Source organism: Rhipicephalus microplus, chromosome X (assembly GCF_043290135.1).
Source record: "Rhipicephalus microplus isolate Deutch F79 chromosome X, USDA_Rmic, whole genome shotgun sequence".
NCBI classification, from domain to species: Eukaryota; Metazoa; Arthropoda; class Arachnida; order Ixodida; family Ixodidae; genus Rhipicephalus; species Rhipicephalus microplus.
The window spans coordinates 316,822,888-316,846,752 of record NC_134710.1 but is presented as its reverse complement, the minus strand read 5'-3'; the positions used below and the strand labels follow the sequence as shown (position 1 = coordinate 316,846,752).

Here is a 23,865-nt window from a genome sequence, read left to right as displayed (position 1 = left end):
AAACATTTCAGGAACACAACAAAAACAAGAGCGATTTGTGCGAGTATAGCTTGTGTTCTAAAACCACACAGTCTTTGCCCTTTGAGCCATTCAGCGTCATGTAACTCGGCGATTTCCGCGCAACTCTTGCGCTCTTTACAGCTGCTGCGCTACCGAAAAGAACGAGGCATAATCGCGTGTAAACAGTGACATCACTGTGCGCTGCTCTTCACAACTAACCCCCGAAGAAATCCAAACGAGTGTGAAATTCAGGGGAAGGTGGAGGCTGGAAGTGATAAGAGCTCCTTGAACAGGAAAGCGACTTTTCGTCGATCCCAAAGCACGCACAGCAAAGCGGTGATTTTCTCAAGAGTGTCTTTCATCGCGATCGCCCCGTCTGAGCGGATCGCGAAGGCAAACATGAACAAACATGAAGTATCAGCATGAAAGCCTCGTTGATTTTGCTCTATAGTTTGGCCACTAGCGACATTGACCAAGCCCCGCCGTGGTGGCCTAGTGCTAAGGTACTCGGCTGCTGACCCGTAGGTCGCGGGATCGGATCCTGGCTACGGCGGCTGCATTTTAGATGGAAGCGAAAATGCTGTAGACTCGTGTGCTCAGATTTGGGTGCACGTTCAAGAACGCCAGGTGGTCCAAATTTCCGAAGCCCTCCACTACGGCGTGGTGCTTATATGGTGGTTTTCGGACATATAGTGGTTTTGGCACGTTAAACCCCACATATCATTATCAACTTTGCCCAAGGGTTGAAGGCGAACTGCCCTCAGCTTGAAATTTAAGCCGACTTTCCAGTCTTGACTATAGATTTCCAAGCAAGCACTAGTAAAAACCTCAGAGGACCGACATTAGGAAGTATCGAACCTCCTCGTCTTCCTCAGTAACCCGTTTGTGACAATATTGGCGCAGAGACAAACCACAACGGGGCAAGCCCTTTACTAGCCCGCCTGTTGTCCCACTGTGAGAAAAACCTCCCGACGCAAAAGCACCGCAGTACGGCAGACAATGAGCTCCCTGCCCAAGTTGCGGTATCACCCAGTGCAATACTGATTGTGATTGAGCACGGTAGGAATCCCCTTTCTGAGCAGTGATTGGCTCTTTTCTGTTGTTTCCGTAAAGGAGCCAATCGCGATCAAGAAATTAAACCCGGACACGGCCCGATCACGATCAGACAATAAGCGTGTGACACCGGTATTAGAAGGAGCGCATGGAGTATTTTGAGGAACAATAAAAAAAAGATTTGTGGGGCTTAACATCCCAAAACCACCATATGATTATGAGAGACGCCGTAGTGGAGGGCTCCGGAAATTTCGACCACCTGGGGTTCTTTAACGTGCACCCAAATCTGAATACATGGGCCTACAACATTTCCGCCTCCATCGGAAATGCAGCCGCCGCAGCCGGGATTTGAACCCGCGACCTGCGGGTCAGCAGCCGAGTACCTTAGCGACTAGACCACCGCGGCGGGGCGAGGAACAATAAATCAATAATTCGTTCTATAAGAGTTATTTACCATTTTCACATGCTGTACGTGCACCTGCCTTGCGGTATAGCACAAGTGTTGAAAATCGAACTAAGCTTTCTAGTGCCTAGAAAAACGGAGCACCACGTTTACCAACCCGACGGTTCAGCAAATACCGAAAAAAAAACTTTCTTTACAAACCCGACCGGCAAAACGAGGCTACGTTTTCGTGAAACAAGCACTACTGAGCATCAAGAATCACGACGACACTCAGTGAGATGTCAACGTGACCTCGCTCAGTTCACTATTCTATACACGCTGGAAGGGCATCGAGGGGGCAAATGAGGAAGAAGGAATGCATGAGCCTTCACATTATTTACAATTCACACTGACAGTGTAGCGCAGCTGCAGACTATAGTTACCGTCATGTATCGTGGAAAGACTTGCACGGCATTCTTGGCTGACCTTTTTCCAGCGGAAGGCCAATAATCAAGTCTCCTCAAAACCTGGACCACCTCTCGCTGTTCTTAGGTTAGGTTAGGACAGTCTACATTCATGGCAGATAACGTTTTTGCGGCAGTTAAAAACACACAACACTGGTTTTGAGCATTTGTGGCGACTTCTATGTGTTGATAAAACTAAAAACTGACGCTCCATTGTCCTCTACAAACGCGGCACAATGACGCAATTACCGCAGAACAGTTAAATACGCTGCAGCGTGGCGAAATTAAACCAAACTTTCCCCACGCGCACCGGAAAAGTGGAGCTTGAGAAAGACGCCAACTTGGCACACATTCACGTTCGTCAAGCCACCGATGGCCGGGGGCCATAAGAGCGCCGCCGAAAGCTCGACTCGGCCTGGCGGTGCAGCAGTACAGTCATTAAATGGAGACTATAGCCAGATTTACGCCACCAGAACGGCTTCTCCGTGACACACCGGATATAGTTTATCATGACCTATAGGTTAAATGGCAGTTAAGTCACTAGACATTGCACACTTTCTTCTTCCAGATATAGTGAACAATGAATCATAAGATGAGCGCCAGGATCACACAGTGCAACAAACACGCATCATGGCGAGACTGTATTGCGTCTCTTTTTTTTTCCCCTCTCCGATACCGACTACCAAAGGCTGCAATTTCTATAACTATCGTACTTCTCGAAAGGTTTCGGAGCATCCGCTCAAGATATGACACAGGGTCAATCGCGACCGGGGAGATCGACCACGACCGAGAAGTTCGATCGCGCTCAAAGGTTCCCCTGAGACCCCCGTATACCACGGTCTCAGATATGAAGCGTGCTCACCCCATGGTCGGCGGAAGTGGCCAGTGGCGGAGAGTCCGGACTACGTGAAGCGTCCCTCCGCCAAATCCGATGCCAAGTCGGGATCTCCGTCGGACGAGGAGCGCGTGTTGGCGCCGGCCCGGGGCACCCAGCCACTACCGCACAAGGGCAAACGCGGCGACAACGAAAAGGCGGCCAGCCGCGGAGCCGCCCACGACAGCACCTCTTCTCCTGCGTTCGCACCACGGCGTCAAGAGAAGCGCCGAGCAAAACGGGATCCGACACTCCGAGCGAAAGGATCCGAGTGCGCGGGTGCCGCCGGCAGTTTTCACCGGGCGCGCAGGCAGACACAGCGTGCGCGCGACGAGGACGAATTTCTCATGCAAGCGCAGCGCCTACCTACATGCGCGCACGTTTCGTTTGTTCGTTCTCGTCCTTTCTTTGTGCCCGCCCTCCACCCCCAACGCCACTAGGCAGGTTTTCGCGTGGAAAGAACGCGCGGATTATCAGAGCGTGAATCCGGGATAGCGGTGTGCGCTCTCAACCCGTGCCAAAAGAACCGTCAGAAAGAGCCCCCCCCCCCCCCTCAAAAAAAAAAAAAATCGACGGTAGCGGGCGAAAGAGGGAAACGCGGCCCAGGTATACCGACGAAGCAGCGGAGCGGGAAGCTGCGGCGCTGCTGCAGAAGGACGCACCAGCAACGCGAAACCAAAGCGAATCACGGAACTGCAGAGGGAGGTCGCCTCTCACGGCACACGAACGGCCAGGTAAAGCCGTCAGCGTTTGGAATCCATTTCTGTCTCCGACATGGCCGACAATATCAAACGGGCTAGCGACTGACGAGAATCAGTTTCATTACTGTCACATTCTTCTGCCGCCTACTTATCTCATTCCATCCCGTTCATTCAAATATATCTCGCGTTAAGCACGCTTGAGCCCCATACTAAGGCCCCCAACAAAGAACCCCAGCGACCAGTTAAATCATCAATAAACTCTTATACTGACAAAGAAAGCTAATTCCGCACGACACGCACGCGATGTGCGAAGGGAGAGCGCGCCTCGCGTGCGCCACGAGGCAATTCGTGACCAATGCACGAATATGCGAGATACTACAGGGCGCGCACCAGAAAGACCGCAACGAAGGACACCCGATTCGCAATATCGCGCGTGTCAGCTGCACCGAATAAGATTTTGCGAGAGAGAGGGACGCTCGCAGCAGCGACGGCCCCACCGCACGCAGACCTAGCGGTGCCGACCTTGCACAGCTGCCCCGCAGCTGTGAGCGAGTCGAGAATCCGTGCCTGCACGAATCTCGACAGCCGCCACTCCCGACGCGAAGCTCGACTGTGCGCGGCTGCAGGATGCGCGCACGCCGCCACAGAGAGACAGTAACAAATTGAGCCGTGAATGGGAAGCACGCGGCCAGCGAATCGTATATATATCGCGAGTGAAACAGGTGTGCCAATTCTTTATAAAATGCACGTGGCAGCAAGGCCGTTGAGCATTTGACCTCCCCCACCCGTCACACAGTTATTTATCAAGCGAAGGAATCTTGTCACATTAGTGGTTTGCGAGACTATACACAGCAGTGCTTTTTTGTACGCGTACACAGAAGCCAGAAGAGAGTCGCGGAAGTGAAAGACACGCGTGCGCCACAAACGTTGCCGTCCGGAAAGAATCAGTAAGGTATTAACACCCAGCTGCCTAAACGTGTCGTCATACAAAGAAAGCCAGAAGACAGTGGCGTGGTGCTGGAAAGGTCAGAGTTCCAACGCAAGCCACTGCATTCGACTTCGCCGGTTACCTCCATCTGCAGAACCGCCAAGCTGAATCACCATTCGCTAGAACCTACGCCCTGTTCGTGCGCATTTATTTAACCTTGCTTTCACAAAGCTTTCGTAATACGAAACCTTCAGCGGTTGTAGTTGTGGTTTATTATTATTATTATTATTATTATTATTATTATTATTATTATTATTATTATTATTATTATCGGTGCATAAACCTCGGAAGAGAAGTGCATTCTGCCATACCTTCATCGCTAAGACAAATATAGGTGTTGCACTGTCATGTGATAACATCAAGGGGTCGTACACAGTTCATTCTACAGTTCGGCGACGTTCGATTGGTATATGGATCAAATATTCATTTCTTTTTTTTATTTTTTCGAAAAGCCCGCGCTCCGAGGACGTTCGCACTTGGTAGTAGGCGTCCCTCATAGGGTACTCCCACACAGACAAGCGGAAAGTAAATGGCGCACCGATACTAGTCACACCAGTGTTGGGTGTGGTAACCGCATCACGCATTCGAGCCTTTCTCATCCTGTGACCATGACATACTGTGGCTCCCACGCTGACGGAAAGTGGCCCACACGCATATGGCACGACCTCCTGAAAGACCGACAATACTGCGAGCAGCCAACTGAAGGCAATAACAAAACTTTCGCTGCATTGTGTTCTTAATTTGAGTCATTAATATTGTACTCCGGCGATGAAAAGGCGAAGGCTGTATCTCAACAGGACAAGGAGCCCCACGAGTCGATTGACGAACGGGGTGGCATACCAGCATGCCAGTCGGTATGAACGGCAAATACTAATCAGCGCGCAACCAAGTGAATGTAATTTCATAAAGATATATTTTGGAATAAGCCTGGGGCGATAATGCCAAGTCCTTGAAATTTCGACTTTGTAAAAATTATCTATAGTGCACAGGTTGTCGTGCTGCTATACGTAACCTGTTCAGGGACCCCACGGAAAGTCATTTGCGCAGTTAAAAGGTATACAATGGCTGGATGTTGCTTTCTCGCTTCCCGCCAAGTGCGAGTGGTGGTGTATGCGATTACAGATATGTGAGATATACATTGCCTTGCATTTATATGTAAAAAAAAAAAGCTCTCGGAAAGCATATTAAACTTTTTTGCGGATTCTTGCAAAATTGGCAGGCCTGAATAATTTAGCGCATCCCAGTGGAACAACACACGGGACGCCGTAGTTGATAGGTGCAGTGGGGATGAGTCAACTTGGGTTGAGAAAGAGGGATTGAAAGTTGAAAACAGATGGAAAACTCATAGTGGTAACACAAGCACTTAAGCACATTCATCACAACCACTTGTAAAGGCGCGTGGAATGCGCTAGCTCATTCTATGCAGCAGAGCACAGCGCATAGAAGGCACTATTCTAGTACTCTACAACACAATGAGCCACCGCGACAGATAGCAGGACAAGCATGCTGCGCATATGCTGTTGGTTCGTATATACGTCACTGCACTGCTGAGCGCAAGATCGCTAACAGTATACATATTCGGCCGATGGGGACGCAATGCGCATTACAGAACGTTAAAGAACCGTTGAGGTGGAAGAGCTGATCCGGAGAACCCCACCAGGATGAGCCTCCTTATCATATCATGGTTGTTTCACATTAAAGCGCGGAATGTAATCGCGCAAGCACAAACGGGCAACGATATCATGAGCGTACGGGCATTTCCGATGATCACACAAGATGACCGCAGGGGGCAGTCGCTACAGCCGGTCGACGTGTGTACACGTACATCGGCTTCCAGAAACGCCCGACCGGCAGGAGGCTTGACGTCGTGTCGCGACGCACTTAAGCGCGACGTGGGCGTGGGCGGCTCGTCACGAGAGTGACGTCAGCACGGACTGGCCCAAGCTGCCCAAAGCCGTGCCACAGTAACGCCGCTAACGACGACATGCGCGCAGTTGGCGCCGCTGTCGAACCACCGATCCGTGCGCGCCAACCCTGCCCTTCTCCCGCAAACTGCAGCAAGCGATCGAACGTGGCGTGCACGTTAGATAAAGGCGCACCTGGCGCCCAGTTTCTATTTCGAAGGTGCGCCGAGGCACACCTACATTTACTGCGGACGCGGCCACACAGCGTCGCCGAAGGAACCCGGGTCGACGCAAGGTCACGCGCCGCAAGGGGCCCACCCTTGCGCGCGCACATCGCGAGAAGCTTAGCGGCATCACCGCTACCATAGGCGCCGACACCTGATGTCACACTTAGCAACTGAATCGGTTGTCTTTCGAGACAATTTGTTAGAAAGAGGCGCTTCGGGAAGAGCGGCACCGTGAGATGAAGATACGCAGGTATAGATCACTACCTGTACTTCTTCAGTATGGCGTTGTATGTGTATAAGGTTACCGCATCCGATGCTGCTTAACGCTCGCGTACTATACGATGCCTGGGATCACACAAAAGAGCAGCCGCCGGTAGAGAAATCGTGGTGCAGCCTGGTTATGGCACGGTGAGGAACAATACGTGTACGGTGCAGCCGACCTCTTTCGGGCGGTATCCTAGAACTGCCGCAAGGACAACAACGGCAGTTCGTTTTGTTTGGCTTCTATATCTCTTTAAATCACAATGAGTCAGCACGTATGCCCATCTGGAAGGCTAAACATTCGTCGCGCGCAGAATACAGCCTCCGTGACGCCGCACTAAATGTCGAATCATGACGACGGCGTCCAAAGGAGGACGGGCGCGGCAGGGAGGAAGCCGCGTTTGTGGCCAACAGAAACGACGGGTCCCGCGCTGTGCAAACGACGTCTGAGCAAGCAACCAGCCCTTTGCCGGAGACCCGAGGTTTGCGAACGTGACTGGGCAAAATGCCTCGCAGAGAATACAGACGCCCGGTGCGAACAAAAGCGATCTCGCCGACCGCCCCGAGGGATAACGAATGAAAAAAAAAACACACAAATACGCGCTGTCCTTTTGTGCAGCTGCGAACGTCGAGCTAAAACCGATGAGGCAATGTCGCTCAAACGTCAGGAAGACGCACGAGCCCGCGATCCTGTTCTCGTTTATATGCTACACGAAGTCTTGTTACCACGGGGCTGACAAGTAGCGCGGTAACATGCATAGCACAACGTATGATAAGCTACAGGGAAGGATAATAACACATCTGCGGATTCCTTTCGTACGCAATAAGTGAACAGAACGACACAGTCCTAAAGTGATAAAGCGCGAGTGCTTTAATTTCTGAAAACTAAACTTGGTACCGATGTATCGACGCACGATACAATTTATACTTGCGCAGAAAAAAAAAACTTCAGAAACAAACTTGCAATAGCCGAAACACTCATGCAATAGCCACTTGCGCATGAATCTCTCCACTAGGCTCTCTCTTTATATTTTCCCTATATTATAAACAAGCAGCGGTGTTTTCCACATCCTCCACGGCAACGAAGTATATACCCTGCTGATATTCGCACTGCGGGCAATATGAAGAGTAAAAAAGCACATTCGCGGATCATTCAGTTATTTCGCCGGTATAACATTCAGTTTGGCCTACTTACATACTCAAAAACGCAATCACTGCCCGTTTACATAACTTACAGTGAGAAATCACCATCATTTTAGATGTATATCCTCACAATCTTTTGGAACGCATCCTTCTGAATGTGGGCGTTCCTTTTTTCGAGCGGCTGCCAATGTTAAAGAGGGAAGCGTTCCACTTCTTGACAAGTGGAACGGCCGCAATAAATTTATGTATCGTAGCCTACAGCGCTATTAACTCCTCACCTCAGCTCGGCTAACAACATGCAGAAACAAACATTCACATGCAGTGCGATATTTGTATCAAAATGAGAACAGCTGTTCCTTTGAACCACATTCCAAGAGTCCGTTTACAAACGTCTTTGCCCTTGCAGGTATAATTTAAGGCAACTACGTCAATACGCGTGACAAAGGGAAAAAAAAAAATCAAGCTGGTTAAGTGCAAGGCGGCGTCACTTAACTGCATATAACGGACCACCACTTCCGTGTAATGCGAGGCGCCATAAACGAAAAGGAGGCAGTTGTCGGACTCGTGAGACGGTGCCAAGAAGCCGACCAACCGCCTCGTCAAGGGGAAACACTGCCTCGTGAAGCCCAGGGCGCGCGTGGCCAGAACGCAGCAGACAGGCGCGGTAAGTGTCCAGAGCAGGTGCTCGAGACCGCAGCGGCATTCCTCACACGTCGGCCAGCTGGCGTAAATCAAGTGCGCAGTGAAGCAGCCCGCGCTACGACCGCACGACGTCGGTCAAAACTGACCAGCGTGACGGCGTATATAGCTTGCCCTGACCTACACAGCTATAGCCGTGGCACACGTCGCTCTTTCTCGCGAGTACGCGATCTTGTACAGTTCTCGTGGCGCTTTAAATGGTTCGTCACGAGAACAGCGTCGCCATCACCAAAGTACGGCACCTTAAAGACTCCATGCACGCCCGTGCAAAGCACGGTTCCGGGGCAGCGGTGCCGGATGCTCCACAATCGCTTAGGCGTAACGTATACGGCGTTATCGAGCAAGCTACTAAAGGCTTTTTACGAGCGCGCCCTTCTGTGGAGCATCACTGCGAGCCGACTCGGAATAGCAGCGGCTGAAGCAGCACCGGTCGTAAACCGTGCCCGCGTTGAGCCGGACGACGCGCCCGGTGAGCTGTGCAGGCGGCGCTTACACGAGACGGCAGGAAGGACAAGGCGCGAAAGCCGGACGGGAATTCAAACACCCACGGGGAGCGAACCCCGGCGAACATGACAACGGCGCAGTGATTGAAAATGCCGCTGCTTCCAGCGGCACCGCTCGTCTGTAACTCTGAATCCACGAGAGGGACAAGCGAATAAGAAACGAAGAAGTCAAGGCAGCACCCCCCATACAAGCAGCCACTTCTCCATACCGCTGACCCCCACTCACACAGAAGTTATTGTGCCGCCTGCTTTCAGCACACAGCTCCAGCTTGTGCGTAACACCCTTGCATCAGCATCGCGTTAGGATCGTGACACCTCCAGCGCGGTAAACCGAGCCCCCACAAATCGGTGTCGATTCATATTCGCATATGTTTCGCCACCACGGCTGGTCGCCCAGCGGCCGGGTTAAAGGCGACGGCACTGTCAACGACATCCTTTCTGGTCGATGCAAATGAGCGCGATTGTCGCATACTGCATCTGTAATCGCATGAACGGCGTAGCCTTCTCGCATAGACGGCAACTTGATATACGGCAACAGCTGCGCTCAGGCTACAGGGTTCGTATAATAACACGGTGCTCTTTGTTGCGCATCGTTGCTCCATTCAAGGCAGCAACGTGGAGGGTGTTGTCGTTAGCAACTGCCCAATTGTGTATACGCCAACGTCCCCGCACATACTGAAATTCATTTCTTTCCTCATGCTTATACTCCTAATTCACCACACACTCACAGAGCTATACAGAACAGGGGGAAAAAAAGTCGCTGATCTCACCGTCACAGGAATTGCAACACGAACTTTACTGAGTGTAACTAGCTGAACTGATTTTTACTTTAGCAAAGTACACGAAATGTGAACGTTCTTTTTACGGAAGCAGTTAAATGTTAATAGTGCATTAAATTATGAGAGCTTGAGCAGTGTCTATTTCTGTTAGGCAGACATAGCAACGCTTAATGTGGACGCACCGTTGACGCCTCGTCGCACACCTCCATTTGCACGACTAACGCCTATGGTCACGATTTAACTCTTGCGTTCGCGGAAGTTGTTAAAATATGCCTTGACACCACATAGTCTGAATACCGCGCAAAGATAGCAACGAACAAGCACATGATGAACAATAATACCCGATACACTCCATCAAAGCGCCGTGAAACCGATGCGCATCGTGACTGCCCTCTATAGCCTGACCATGATTTCCGACAAGGCAAGCGGAAAACGCGGTGGGACCGTCAAGCGAGCGCCGAAGAGAATTTTTTTTTTTTTTTATGGATGGATGCTACGAGCGAGGCTTGGTCGCCATTTCACGGTTTGCTGAAGCGTTGACACAATTACATTGCTAATTCAAACGTGCCAAACGGGACGGTCGTAGAAAAGGCGCGTTGCCGGAGCTAATCGCGGAGGCTACGCGTTACTTTATCCTAGTGCTTCCAGACAGCGACACCAACCCACGAACCAAGACCTGTGCTAGAGTAAAGTGTGAGAAGGCGCGTTCGTGTGGCTCTTTTTTTTTTTTCATGTTTTTTACGGTAGCACGGTGGGTTAAACACACGCCTGTAGGGGTGTGGGAATAGAAAAATTGATAATACAATGCGAATCAAATAGTGAAGACGCCGAAACGAATACCGATGCATGTCGAATACTATTCGATTAGTGTTTTTAATAGTATGGCAACAAGTTTCAATGCAGGTCCAAAATAGTGAGGTGACAATTTTCAAAACAGCCCAAGAATCCCAGAACATTTTATTTGAAATGAATATTGACAAGCTTTAACAAAGGAAGCTGACGATGACCATTAACAGACAAAAATACTACAATTATTATTGAGCTGAGCAGCAATGCGGGCTTCAGCAAAATTTTGCAACTGCAGGCTGAAATACAAAAGCACCTATATTCAAGGTGGTACTTTGTCCATAGCTTTTAAATAAAACTGACGCTTAAATATTAAGTAATTTTCACGAGTTAACATAATCATGAATTTAATAGTGAAGATAGCTGATTGCTTGCCCTGTTGCTTCGACGACACTTAAATTTAAACAAAACGCCTTCATCCTGTGATCAATGTGGCGTCGATAGCAAGGTGCACGGGCTGCATGCATTCGAGTAATTCGGCGATGAAAACATCTTGATACCATCAAGTGTTTTTATCGTTGCTGATTGTTCAAAAAAATTTTGGTATTTCGAATATGAGCTATTAGATTTGAGTACTGAATAAAAAACGGCATTCGAATATTTCATTCAAACTGTTCCACTATCCGCACACCCTTACACACCAGTCATCGTCGCGGGCCGAGAGGCCACGGGTGAACCTGTGAACGGAACTTTTTCTCCTTTTTTTTTCTTTACCATCTGACCACGTCTTTTTTTTTTTTCTGACGTATTTCCGTGACGTAAATACGTCGTGACAGTCTTGGCGGACCCCGGAATAAAATTCTTTCGTGTCCAAAAGTTCTACATAGTTCTACATATTCGACACAGTTTCTTTGCTCGTTTCGGAATGGCGCGCACGTAATAATTCACTATACAACTTACAATACGGTATCTAATATTACTTTATATTTGGTAAGTACATTTGGCTTCCGAAATCATCCACACGGTGGGAGGGAACTTCATGTCAAGTTCAGAAGACGCGCTAATGTGACCACTGGATGGCCAGAAGTATAGCGCTTATTAATCATTTGGTCGGCAAGCGGTTTCGGAAGGCCAGCCGCTGCTTTCCTTGGCAGCGTTGAATATGCACCAGCTTGCTATTTTTTATCTTCCCCGCCTCGTTCTACGACGCACAAACACGAAGATGCTATCAGGGTTCAATTTTAAAGCGATATACCATCGTGCATGTTTGTCATGAAGCATGATAGGGTCTACGCCTTGAAACAGAGGCGGGTCCATGACTTTAACATATGACTGTTTCAGTAGCGCCCAATGAAAGGTTTTCGCACACCTGAAGTACAGGTAGTCTCTTGAATCATGATGACAAATTATTGCTGACTATTTGGCTCTTTTTGCACACGACGACAATGGGAATGCATGCGGAAGCACAAACGGCAAGGCTGGCGAGAGAGAAAAAAAAATGCCAGCTTGGAAAACACATTTCACTCAACGTCCGCATACGAAAATAAACGTCACCACGTCTGCTCTGTGCAAACAGCGGTTCATACATGCACGGAACAGCGCTGCGAAAAGGCCAGCAAAACGAATATCTTCAGATGCGCAGCAGCTTCAGTGACAAATGAGCGCATACATATTCACATTGATGACGCAGTCACATGCGAATCTGCACAGCTATGCAAACGTGCTTTATCAAGTGAGTAGGTTAAAAATCAAACAACGCATGAAAGTAGAACGCTATGGCTAACAGCATTTTGTCGGAGTACTCGCCTGAAAACACCTGCAATTCATCCAGAAATATTAGCCAGGTAGGCATTTACGTATACGGCATATGCGAACTATTTACAAACGAACCATTCTTGAACTGCACTATAGTATTGAATTTCTATTCAGGGATTCTCACCCGCAATAGCAGTTCTATTAATATGTTACAAAAGGGCATGGAATGTTTTGCCATGTTTCCAAAATTAACAGAGCACAGTCCACCAACCTAGACTCGAATCCGTCATAAAGGTCACGTGCAGTAAGCTATGTTGCGAGCGGAATAAAACCAATCGTAGCCAGGAAGAGGCATGACTACCGAGACTTGCTGAAGTAAAGAAGTGGCTCTCCAAGTCAACATACAAACTGCACTACGATTGGGCCACCTCGAGGGCCAGGCTCGACACCGACGCATATTACAAGCCACCATTGATTGAACAGCGTATCTCTGGCGCCATCTTCAAAGGGCGAGGGAGGTCAACGCTCGTGGTTCCAACAGCTGGAATCCCATCATCTGAAGGAGGTCACTTATGATAACGCACACATGGAAAGCGATACAGACTTGCTGCGCAACCCGCCGTTATCTGAAAACTCTCCGTTATTGAGAGTGCCTTACCGCTATGCGATTAGTAACATAACAAACGGCGATCCACTCAATCAAGCGTACGAAACAGGTGCGTTTTCTTGAAGCGCACATATTACGTACAACACGCACAGAAAAGAACGCGGCGTTAGAAAGTGGCTAAACAAAGGAATTATAATAATGACTTACGTGGCTAGGTGGAGTGAGCTAATATGCCCACGGGTATGGGTACAGTTATGTTTCATCTAAACCGTTCAAAACAAATGTGTGTGTGTGTGTGTGTGTGTGTGTGTGTGTGTGTGTGTGTGTGTGTGTGTGTGTGTGTGTGTGTGAAGAATGAGGGGGGGGGGGGCGGTACTGTTTTACAGACCACCAGAATAACATGACATGAATCAGCGCCACTGTGAAATGTATGCGGCAAGACAACGGGAATCAGACACTGGATGGATAAAGCAATCAACCGACGGTAATTATAGGCAATCATTGAGGCAGAGAGTCGTGCAAGTTGCAAAATGTTAGTGGCGCCCTTTATCTCGAACGATATTGTAAACCGTAGCAGGGAGGCTCGCTTATGCGCTTCACTCAAAACGTTCGAGTGCCGCTCAGAAAAGGGCAGCTGGCCAGGCCTTGCCAGGCACGTTGATGCGCATCTGTCGCCACAGCCGACGAGAACCGGCGGGTATGCGTAGACGGGCAGAAAAGAAAGCTGCCACAAGGAAAGACAATTGCAACTAGCCCTTCTCGCTCAAGGTTTAAAAAGCACAATGAGAAACGTCGACTGACTCACAGTGGCTGCTTGTCGCACACGTTGCGTGCCGCTCGCTCCTCAAGGCGACGCCCGCGGAAGTCTAATCCAGATGGAGTGCGGACAGCGGTGCCGCACAACTTTCGTCATCCGAAGGTTCGCGCGCAGCAGCCGCACCGACGGCAAACAACGCGGTGGAGATCGGTGGCCCGAAGCCGCGACGACGGGCCGCCGAGGAGGAGGACGCACGTCGAAGCGGCAGCATGGGCGACGACTGGAGGCGCTGGAGGCAGCAGCAGCAGCAGCGGCGGCGAGTGTGACTCAGGGCGCACGCCGCGGCAACTCTCCCTCTCGCGTCATCGCCGTCGTCCCCGCCACGGAGAGAGCGCAGGCCGGCCAGCTGGGATGCGAGGGAGAGTGGCCCGTCTAGCGAAGCCGCCAGGTGGCGCAACATGCGCTACTCCCTGCGCGCACCACGTCGTGGCGCGCGGCGGCCTTCTTAGCCGGTCGTCGCGATCACTGCACCTCTCGGCACCAACGAACGACCCCGCGGTCGGCAGACGCGAGCAACCACTCACTTGCCCGGCCACCAGTACGACAAGGAGGATCGATTCTGCTCCTCAAATGGAGCGCCCAACGTCACGGCGTGTGATCCGGTGCGCGTAGTCAATTTCGCCGCAAGGGCGAAGCAATGAATGCTATAGAAGCAAATTACAATGTTATACGTAGTAAGGCTACCAGCTAACACATTTAGCATCCGATCTGGCGAAACTCTACGAAATGCTGGCGTAAACGAACACGGCCGCTGCAGTGAGCAAAACGGTTCACCTGCCGTCCATCGCTTCAACGCGAAGTTAGCGGCAATAGCACAACTCGAAGAAAGTTATGAGCAGTCCACTGATTTCTGCCGAGATAGTCCACGCGACCACGCCCGTCTTATCAAAATTCGCAGTTGTTTTCCAAACGGCGCATTCTCCCTTCCCCAGCGGCCACCCTTCACGCTCGGTCATCCGATGCTGACCGGCATGGATCGTCTCTGTTTTAGATTTTTTTTTTACTTGTTTGCGCTCCCGGATGACGCATGTGGTTATTACATACAAATGTTGATGGTTGGTTGATATGTGGGGCTTAAAATCCTAAAACCACCATATGATTATGTGAGACGCTGTAGTGGAGGGCTCCCGAAATTCTAGAACGTTCCTACTCAATACACTAGCCTAAGTTATGAAGCGTGGAAGCTTGGGCAAGTTGGTAGGACATAACTGAATTCAGGAACAGCGCAACCTACAAGTAGTTACTTCGTAACTACGGAAGCGAAAAAACAAGGACAGAAAAGAGCGCTCTTTTCTGTCCTTGTTTTTTAGCTTCCGTAGTTACGAAGTAACTACTTGTAGGTTGCGCTGTTCCTGAATTCAGTTATGAATTCACTAGCCTGACTTGAGAACTTCGACGGAATCTCCATCTCTGGGCAAAACAAGTCCCTGCATATCGGCGATAATCTGCAGCGATTCTTCAGAAACGTGGCGTGATTTTCAGTCGAGCAGCAACGCTGTACTCACCTCGGTCAAGTGAAGGACGCAATTCAAGTCGAGGGTGGTTTAAAAATACCGGGGTTACACCACCTAGGTTTCTTTAACGTGCACCCAAATTGGAGTACACGGGCGTACAGCATTGTCGCCCCCATCTAAAATGCAGCCGCCGCAGCCGGCATTCAATCCTGCGATTGGCGGGTCAGCAGCCGAGTACCTTAGCCACTACACCACCGCGGCGGGGCACATACAGATGTCCCAGCTAACGTTAGCCAATGTTTTAGCGCTCTTACTATTCAGTTATTCTTTCTTAATTATCCCAGTCACTGGTGCTTATAATCTTATTGGTAAAAGGGCACGACAAAAACAAACACCATAGGTTTAACAGCAGTCGGTTGTGCATGCAGGGTATAGTCATTTATTTATTATTTTTTAATGCTTGGCTAAATTTAGCTGGGTCACCTTATGTTGGCTTGCTGCTGCATCAAGCAATTTGGTACCATATGCGCTCGGCCCATTCTTCAATAAAAATTGTTGGGCTAGTTAGTCATTCCTCATATTGTAAGATATTTAGCGCAACTTTTTGGAGCAATAAACAGTTGGTAGTGAGCGCTGAGTGTCGTGTGTGTTACTCGGGTGGATGAGTTAGTGTTTGCGGGAGTCAAGGTTGCGCTAATTATATTACAATATGACTGTGCATTCTTGCTTCGAACATTAGCTCTTCAATGCTCTATGAAGTATTAGTCAACAACACAGTGCATGTTTCGATACCGTTCCTAGCCACGTCATCGGCATTTCATTTTTATTTTGCAATATATACTTACATTCATCTCTACACAGTATAAACTTGCGCTGCGTGGCATCGTTGTGAAGAATACATGTACCGACACAAAGTCTTACCAACGCTTATGTGGAATACTGAGTTGGCCTTAGTTGATGACGCAGCTAGATTGTCTTATTAGAAGTGACACCTAAAGGGGGTTACTCGTCGAAACCCCGATCTCATTATGAGGTCGCATTTTCGTTCCTTTTTACCACCTGCTATCTAAGGCATACATAAATCTGAATTGGCTTGTTTTCGTCCGCATAGCACTGAGGCCGCTGTGATCGAACCCGCTACCACGGGCTAAGAGCGATAGCCAATAAGCTGCCTTTATGAGAGGGCACCAATGTGTCTCGATGCACCATGAAACACTGTTTGCCCTGGAAGGTAACAGCAAATATTGAAATAGTAGTAGTACTTCAAATGAGAAAACTGGTACGTTGGTCCATAAGGCGCAGTGAGCACAGGAAATGAGATCAAATTCATGCTGATAAAATGAGATCAAAACAATTCCTGCATCACCCCCATGAATGATTTTTTTCGCAATGAACAGTGAAGACGACCGTTTTCACACCATGCAACACACACACAAATAAACGCACACACGAGGAGCGGGAAGGGCAGTGGCAGATAGGCACACCGGCGCGCTCGCTATATCTGCTCCTACACTGCGAAAAAAAAAAAAAACAGACCTAATATGTCAACTACGTTGCACGCGGTTATAGTTGCAAGCTCAGCCAACGAGGGAGCGGGCACGACTCCTAGCGGCTGAAAAACGTGCTGCTGCCGCCGCCTCTCGTGCCTACAGAGGCGGCGGTGACGGCAGCAAAAGTGCGCGCAGGTGCGACCTCGAAACGGACGAAACCCGTTCGTCGGACCGGGCGCGCACGAACGCTGCTCCGCGAAGGGGCACAGTGCAGCCGCGCGATCGGACGTGTCCGGCGTCATGCAAGCCTCCCCCGCAGCGCGAGCGGATGAGACTTGCGAGAGAGGAGAGGAGCGCGGACAATTAGGGTAACCCGCTGATCGATGGCAGCCATTGCAGCGAGGCGCGCGCTCTAAAAGGGACAAAAAGGAAGAAGGCCAACGGGCACAGAGACGATTACAAAAGCCGGGTCGCCGGCGCGTGGCCACGCGGTCGAACGTCCAAACCTCTTTGCACAGCCGTCGCTGGCAATTTAAGCGCAGCGACCGCAAATAAGGAGAGGAAAGAAGTCGCCCCGGACGCGTTTGTGCTCTCGAACGCATACGTGCCCGGCGTTTGCACCGGAAATTGACAGAAGCCCGGCGAGTCGCGAATTGAGGCTCGTCCGGTCAGGCAGCAGGGACTGCGCGCCAAAAAAGCTCGTCCCGGCCGACGGCAATCATTCTCTTCGGGTTGCGGTTGACGGCAATTGCCGTCTCACTCAATCTCCATACACGAACGCGCGCCTCCGTGGCCTCCAGAACCCTGTTGGTTGGAAAAATATTTCGACATCCTCGTCTGATGAAGTCGTTGAACCCCACATATAATCATCATCGTCGCATAAAGGCGCTTACGCCACGTCTTCGTGCCCGTGTCTACAATTTATTACTTAAGCGTTTCGCAATGGGCTTCCAGTTATCTCTCAAGGTCATGCCATGTGCAGACTTCAAAAGTTTAATGAACGTGCGAATGGCCAATGCTCGCTGGCTGGGTAATGCACAGGCGCCGAGGCGTACCGCTTACCCCGCTCGCATTTACCTCGCGACAACCCACGTAGCGGTAGTTTCGGCAGCGCGCTGCGGTTTCGAAGATTTCGACGAACGCGGTCAGCAAGTGTCGCCGCGGCGCGATGCAGCTACCATCTCTATTCGCGCGAGATGTATGTAGGGCCTTATTCGGCGGCGTTCTGCGCCCCTTCCCTTTGGGCTGGAGTTGACCGGGTTTTGGCCCACTTCTTAAAGGGCCGGGCACGCTTCCTGCGGAGCAGACATATATGGAAGGCCCCGTGTGGTCAGTCCCCCCCCCCCCCTTAAAAAAATAAAACGGGGCTCGCGCCGATAGTGGAGATGGATGAGCAGTCGCATCCGCAGCGGCCGCCCGAACCCGTTTTTCGGAGACGTCACCGCCGCCAGCTGTGGCGGCGCACTTATATAAATCTCTTAACCGCAGATCGCGCCTGCCGCTTCCTCCGGCGATAGCCCGCGCTGCGACCAAAGCTGCGGCGCACCGATTTGGCCGACAATCGGAGAAGAGCGCGCGTCTCTTGGCCGTTGCGGCAACTGCCAAGAGTCGTTCGGGCTGCCATATGCGAGCACTCATCGCTTCGGGGCAGACCGCGGCAAAATCACCCGAGGATGGCACTGTCGAAGCAGACAGCGAAATACCGTGCAGCTCCTCGGCTTGACTTCGCCAAAACGGTGGGCATGCAGCGTCAGCTTAGCCGTTTCTGTCATCTCGAATAGTCTATAGCAGGCGTTACAAACAATCATAAGGTCACGACATAGAAGAGTTTCTAATTTACAAAATGCCTACAAACCGCGCACTATATCTCAGAAAAAAAAAACGCCAAAGTGTACAAATATCTGATCCATCTTGTACGCTATTACGCAGCAAAAGGTATAGATGCAAATGGTAAGATGCGAAAAGGTAGGATGCAACAGGCAAAGAAAAAACTGTATTTCCTTAAGAAAAAAAATTCAACATGCTACACCAGATGCTAACGGCTTACAAAACATTCATACGACCAGTCTTAGAGTACGCTAGTAATGTGTGGTCGCCTTACCAGAAAGTTCTTTCAATTTTTCCACTCAAGCCTTGAGTGGAAAAATTGAAACTCAAAAATTAGCGGCCCGTTTGATACGCGGTAGGTACCGACGCACACACTCTGTCCAGCTTTGTCAAAATCCTGTGAGCTGGAGTCTTTAGAATTTCGCAAGCGTAAACATCGCCTCAAGTTTATTTTCACGATTATAAACGGGCATACAAAAATAAACAAGGACTTATATCTCGAGCCTCCTGGAAGGTGATGTGGTCGTCTTAATAACGCTAGGTCTGCCCGGCCTTATTTCACACGCACGAATGCTTTCCGAAACTCTTTTTTTTTTTTTACACAACAGAAATATGGAATAGTTTACCAAGTGTTGTACAGCATGCAACATCAGCCGATTTCAAAGATGCATTGGAGCGTTTTCTCTGTAGTGATGCAAACTAATGCCCGGCACGAGGATTTACTTGTCGATTTTTAACACAAAAGTGTTTTGTGTCTGGTTCCACCCCGGCTCCGCTGGCGTACTTTCGTCACGGAAGTAACGTTGATCGGAAAGAAAAAAATAAAAGCACGAATATGTCGCGCGTAATCGAACCAACAGCCTTTTGATTCTAAGCGCACTACGCCATGGAGCGTACGTTGTCTGGAATGCTATAGCGGCACACCGTTCATATACACCACACACAGTTTGGCAGTCCACAGAGTTTCGAAACTTATGCGCGTTTTCGTTATCAGTGGCGCGATGGGCTCGCGAGCATTGGGCGCGCTCCAAAGGTCGTCGCTAGAGTGCCTCGATGCGCGGAGCGGAGGCGAACGAGCGCATCGAGGCACTCTAGTCGTCGCCTCCACAAAGCGTTACCTGCACGGAGTGTGGTCCCTCCTGCGCACGCGCTCATGAGACTAGTAATTCGGGAGAGGACGAAGTTCACTTCACACGCTGCCGCGGCCGCGTTTACGAAAGGAGCACGCTGCTGACACACTACCCAGGAAGAATTGAGACAGTTGTTCGCGTTTGTCCTGTGTATACTTGCGCGCTCGTTTCATGCATCTTTCTTTCTGTCTGAGCAGCGACCTTTAAGTGTCGGAGCTGTGACAGTTAGTCCGCGCTTGTTCTGTGTATGCTAACTTTGAGCGCGTTTTCTGCTTGAAGTGTGCACTACGAATTTCGAGCTGCTTGCCGTTCTTAACGTCACTTACCAATTTGTTGCTGTTGCTGAAACAATGCACAATAAACGATCAACTACATCTGTAAACACACGTGTCACTTTTATGTTATACAGATTCCTATATAGGGTGATCAGTCACGCTTTTGCTTGCATAATGGCTGTAGTTCTTTATTATTTTCTGATTGTGGTTATTCATGTTATTTCTATGTGCTGTGGTGTTTCTTTTTTTTCTCTTTATTGCGCGAACGGCATGTATCATGTGACACGCTTCCTGTAATGACCCCAAGCACGGGGTTGACAGTATCAAATAAATAAACAAAAATTCGAAAGCACAAAACGAGAACGCTCGCGTTTAGTTCTCGTGAATTATTTCGTATAATAAGGTGCTTTTGCACTGATGGAAACCCAGCCATTTACGGTACGGAATTGCAGTTCCATCGCGGGCGTAACAAGAGAGGGAGAGAGAAGTGTGTGTGTGTGTGTGTGTGTGTGTGTGTGTGTGTGTGTGTGTGTGTGTGTGTGTGTGTGTGTGTGTGTGTGTAACTGAAATGCCATGTTAAACGTATATGATGATGCAGAAACTTCTCAGTTGCGTGAGTCGATCGCTCGATGCGTACGGCAACACAATTAAGTGATTATAGTGCTACTACAGATCTTGCAGATCAAAATAACGACGTGTGGACAATGGCGGCACGGTATTTCCGTACTTACCGTACATGATAAAACGGCACTGGCAAAAAAAAAAGAAGAAACATGTCAAAGGTTGCGATACAACTACAGAACCCACTGCACTGCCAGCGCACTGCACAAAACAGACACAGCTGTATGAGACATCAGCGCCGGAAAACGAAATAAGATAATCACGAAAGCGACTAGAGAAGATATATGTGAAAGAGGAAGTGGCATTGCACCCAGATCTGAAACACTATACACACTGCTCACGTGCATCACGAGAACTGTGTCGCGAAAACCCGGAAAGCCGAAACAGGTGATTCGGGAGAAGTTACGTGCGACGGTGTGTCGGCAGAAGAAAGATCCCCTCGGGGGAGACGCAAACACAGAAGCCGACACGCTGCGCGAAAGGACGGCCTAGAAAGACAAAATTAAAGCCAAGAATATAACAGAAGGTGACTTCATAGCAACAGAAAAGAATGCTGGAACAGGGCGGTGCACTTGTACGGTCACCGTACAGATGACACGCGTATTGTGCGGCAGATATACAAGGAATTGCGCGTGAAATCATCCTCTGTGTCTGGAACGCGGCGGCAATTGCGCGGCGAGTTCGCAAGCGCGAGCACGGATTGCCCCGTATCAGCTTTCATCCAGGCTGAGTCTCGATTTCGAACCTAAGGTATCACTTTTCTTTCCTCCTTTGAGGAAGTATATAGGAGCTATTCATGTCTCAACTGCGCTCCTATATCTCAATAGAGAGCTGCAGCGCAGACAGGCAGGAAATTAAGGAGTGCAAATCTCTGGAGACGAAAGCCGCTAAAGAGAGAGGTAGAAGTGAGGCGACAAAGTAGGGCACTTGCTCGAGCAAAGGCGCTTCGCCCGCTTCAATCGGACAAGCGCAAGCCGTACATTCAGCTCTTCGGGCCACTTTGACGAAGAAAATGTCGACACATGCGTATAAAAATTACAGGATATCAGCCTTTTATTGCCGATGTTCGAAGTTGCTTGCAGTTTAGATTGAGCGCGGAAGCGGGCAGTATACATAGATGGTATAGAGAGAGACCGACGAAGTAAAATCTAGTTTACGAGGCTCCGAAAACAAGGACCATTTAGTCGAAACTCTTGTCCTTTGTCGAGTGAATCCACTCGATCCGAACCGTAGCATTTCTCAAACAATCTGCGGTGCTCCTCAGGCCCGCCTCGTGGAAAGTCCGACACAACTATAAATATACATCGCATTCTAGTAACCTCAAAGATACGTGAACTGAACGCGAACAAGCCATCCCCATCGATGACTCACGAAATACGTATACTACACAGCCAACAACTAAAAAAAAAAAGCCACACTCCTGCATCTACTGTGGCGAGCGGCTACGTCAGCAACCCATGCACAGCCGCATTGCCCCCGTGAGGTGTGGCGAAAGTATACGGGACGAAGACGAGCCGGAAAGAAGTCTTTCTCGCCGCACGGCCGCGCTTCTGCGGACGCCCGGCGTCGACAGGTATATACTACTGTGTACGACGTGGGCACGCACCACAAAAAAAAAGCGAGGTCTCGCGCAGCGTCAGCTCAAGCGGGAGACGCGCCCACGCCGCTTCGGCGGATGCACGGCGGCAACTCCCGAGAGGGCGCGCGCGGGTCAGGTCGACTCGGGAGGCGCAGGGGTCGTTGTCGGCGGCGGTACACCGACCTACATTTAGTTCCGCCGAAGACGAAAGCCGGCTGCAGCGGACGCAGCGTCGGGCGCTTCTTGCGCTGCACGACGCCCTGAACCCCGCGGCGGCTACCGAGCACGCGCCGCGTGCTCGTGACAAGTCAGCCGCGACCAAACGCGTGCTGGCGAACGTCTCGAGCGGGGCACAGCGGCGGCGCCCCGCTAACCCGATGATCGATGGCGGAGATGCGTGCAGAGGCAGGGCCGAAGGGAAAACCGCGCTCTCTTGGAAAACAACGAACAAACTTTCGATCATCGAGAAAAAGAACGTGTACAGTTCGCTTCCCCTACTACACTATACTTGCTGTACGAGAGGACAAGAAGTGGGTTTTCTTCTGTGACAGGTGCCGCGGCATGATCTGTGTTATAGAATTCGGCAGATCGCACGTCTCGCGGCAATCGGTTTCATGCGCACCCACTGGCGAGTAATTGCCTATGCCGAATTTTCGCGACTTTGAGGCAAGCGTGACGAGGTGGATTGGCGTTAAGTGAAGTAGCTGGGTGCACATCGTGGGCTTGCCAGGAGCGTCCAATACAATGGTTTCTAATGGCGACTACACTGGGCCACTTATGGTCTGATATTACGACAGCACACGCGTTAAGAGTACAGACGTCAGTATGGTCAAAACGATGCATACTTCACGGTGTGACAATGTGAATTACAGCTGTGCACGGACTTAATTTTTTAGCCCAACCCAGGCTCACTGGCAGCGTCGAAGGCCCGCCCGAGCCCTACGGTAAAGGTTTTCGAGTTGGCTCGACCCGACACTACGAAAGTTTCCTGCCGAGACAAGATATCATTTTTTGATAATTTGTCGTTTGATTGAACATATCAAACTTAAACATAAGCAAACCACACATGTTAGTGAGTATACACCGATTATGGGTTATGTAAAAATAACAAGCTGTCCAGTGGTTCGGGCTTAAGTGAAGTGTGGCGCTATTGCACCAAATAAATATCCCGCCGAACTGAAGTTCCGCTCGGTGCTCGCACTGGTAGCCGTAATCGCAAACATCTTGTTCGCTAGTATAGCAAGCTTGGAATACCTACACTACTTGTTTTACCGGAAGTTTACTATCTCAGATGCCGGAAAGGAGAATGATTGGATGGATAATCACAAATGTGATATTGTGCGCTCATCGCTAAAGGGACCCTGAAACACTTTTTCAAGTAACTATGCTATGGATTCACTAAAACATTTCATGGCCTCACGAATTCAACCCCGCAAACATTTTAAGAAACTGTCGAGTACGAGCGGAGTTACAAAGATGCACGCTGCGATCGCATTCTCTCGTCTCGACGAAAGCGCTGGAAGCTAAGCACGGAGGGATGGCACAG

General features: G+C 50.0%; 1 protein-coding gene across 4 annotated transcripts in view; it reads right to left on the bottom strand.

Annotated features, from left to right (window-relative positions):
* Positions 1-23,865, bottom strand: part of LOC119161303 (uncharacterized) — a 385,199-nt gene that overhangs the window by 47,257 nt on the left and 314,077 nt on the right. Inside the window, exon 1 of one of the 4 annotated variants that reach the window (XM_037413703.2) lies at positions 13,932-14,248. The exons of 2 other annotated variants lie outside the window; for them this stretch is intronic. The gene's annotated coding sequence lies outside the window, so the exon portion shown is untranslated. Of the gene's footprint in view, positions 1-2,761; positions 3,109-13,931; positions 14,249-23,865 lie in introns of those variants that run through there. One more of the 4 variants, XM_075879529.1, reaches the window with a different exon arrangement.